We start from the raw sequence: 2502 nt of genomic DNA on the forward strand, positions 1-2502 counted from the left end.
TTTGTTTGTCTCATTTTTCTGCTCATGTTGCTGTACTTGGACCTTCATATGCCTGTGCTGCATCAGTGCGGCAATGGTGCCATGGCAGATATGGATGCCCACTCACAAGGCACTTGGAGCCCCTGGATTCATTTGTTTGTTGGCATGCATGGGTGACTTGTTCATTTCACTGGTTGCATAGTGTGACTTCATTGCACCTACGAGGAGTTGTGCAATGTGGCCAGGGAGTGGTGTACAGGCACTCAGTAGGGCCGTTTACGGTCGATTCGCGATGCCGTACTTCTCACCATGGCGGAATGGTACTTTCCGCCATGCTTGATGGCGTTAGGTACATGTCCGCTAGGGTCGGAATTCGCGTACCGTTGCGCCATGGTGGTAATTACGGTTTGGCATGGCGCGCGTGCGCGTACTTGGTGCAGTTAGCGTTGGCGTTCGCTACGGTGTCGCTAATGGCATCGTACTTTACGGTGACGGGTCGTAATCGCACCGAGCGCTATTCGATGGCGGTATTGCACTTCCGCCATCGTTTTTCGATTTCCGCCAGGGTCGTAATGAGGGCCATGGTGTTTCAAGGCACCACAAGGCAAAAAAAAGGGGGGGGACAAGGGAGAAGATAACAATAACGTTCCTACTAGGCCTTGTGACCTTCGGATCATGCAAGTGGAGTAAGAAGAAGTGCGAGGGAGGGCGGAGTGCCAGTCTGCGCAAATGCAAAGTGTTAGGGTGGGAAGGGAAGAGCAGGAAAAGAGGAGAGAGTGCAAGTGTAAAAGGGGAACATGGGGGGGCAAGGGGTAGAGGCGTTTTATGGGTGCCTTCCACATTTCATACGCCTGACTCGCAAATGTGCATTCGGCCGTTGTATTTTTTAAAAGCATGAGATCTACCCAGTGACTTAATCCATTTTCATTTGCAAAATAATTCACAGCATTTCGTTATTGACTCAACATCAGATGCGCAATGAGTTTGAAGTTGTGTGTGAGGGTACGGTTGAAACTAAAACTAGGGCCTGGACCAGAGGGCTGGGTTAGAGCTGTGAGACATTTTGTGTCGGTCGAAAAACACATTTAATGTGGGCCACAATCAAAGGTCAAATCTCCTTTGAGTCTGTGGTGCAGCAGGACCCCCAGTTCCAGCTCAGTTAAAGCATGAGGGGAGGAACGTAGCTTTGGGACAGGTGTGTAAGATCAGCAGCCTTGGTCCTATCACCGGAGTGAGGGGGCTTACGCTAGGGGTGTAAGGATTAAAGGGTCATCGGAGGAGGTTATACTAGATGAGCTGGGAGTCTATGGTCAGTAAAGAGGGAGGACCAGAGGATCGGGAGAGCTACAGCTAGTGGAGAAGAGTGGCAGAGAGTCACTGGGCAGGGAGATAGTACCACAGAGGCAAGGAGTCTGGCATCAGGAGAGGGTACCAGAGTACATCCTATGTCAGGATAGTAAGACAGTGGCAGGGAGTCTGGTCAGGGTAGCAGAGTGGCAGAGAGTCTGGCGAGGGTACCAGAGAGTCTGTGGGAGTTTGGCATCAGGAGAGGGTGCAGAGAGTCTTTGGTCAGAAGGGTAGTAAGACAGTGGCAGGGAGTATTTGCTCAGGGGTATAGTACCAGAGTGGCAGAGAGTCGGGCGAGGGTACCAGAGAGTCTGTGGGAGTTTGGCATCAGGAGAGGATGCAGCGAGTCTTTGGTCAGAAGGGTAGTAAGACAGTGGCAGGCAGTATTTGCCCAGGGGCATAGTACCAGAGGGGCACAGAGTCTGGCGAGGGTACCAGATAGTGTGTGGGAGTTTGGCATCAGGAGAGGGTACGTAGTGGCAGCTAGTCTATAGTCAGAAGGGTATTAAGACAGTGGCAGGGAATCTTTGCTCAGGGGCATAGTACCAGAGTGGCAGAGAGTCAGGTGGATAGGGAAAGAGTGGCAGGGTTGTTGCAGTCATGGGGAACTGTATGCCCGAGTGGCAGGGAGTCTGTGCCATAGACACAGTACCAGAGCGGCAGAGAGTCTAAATCAGAAGCAGTAAGAAAGTGCAATGGAGTTTTTGGTCAGGGTGGATGGTACCGGATTGGCAGAGAGTCAGTGGTTATGGGTACAGTAAGAGAGTGGACGAGGGGCGGGTACACTTAGCTGAGAATAGTATTGGCAGTCAGGGGTGTGCAACAGGCAGATGGGGAGTGTACGATCCGTAGGGGGGCCTGAATGGCAGGGTGTGTGCAGTCGAGGGGGAGAGGTTTTGTGAACTTCCCCAGGGCCTACGCTTGGCAGGCAGAGTTGCACCAGAGGGGCTGTGGAGTATATGGCCAGGGCAGGCAGAGGTGCTAGATGGCCGGTGTCTGTACGGTCATGGGGGAGGGTTGTATCCACAGAAGGACAGTGCTTGGGTGTGCTAGTGTACCCCAGAAGGACAGGGCGTATGTGGGCCACTGTACCCCAGAAGGACAGGGCGTAGGTGGGCTACTCTACCCCAGAAGGACAGGGCATAGGTGGGCTACTCTACCCCAGGACAGGACATA

This window comes from Ambystoma mexicanum, chromosome 4p (assembly GCF_040938575.1).
Source record: "Ambystoma mexicanum isolate Mex_15411 chromosome 4p, UKY_AmexF1_1, whole genome shotgun sequence".
NCBI classification, from domain to species: Eukaryota; Metazoa; Chordata; class Amphibia; order Caudata; family Ambystomatidae; genus Ambystoma; species Ambystoma mexicanum.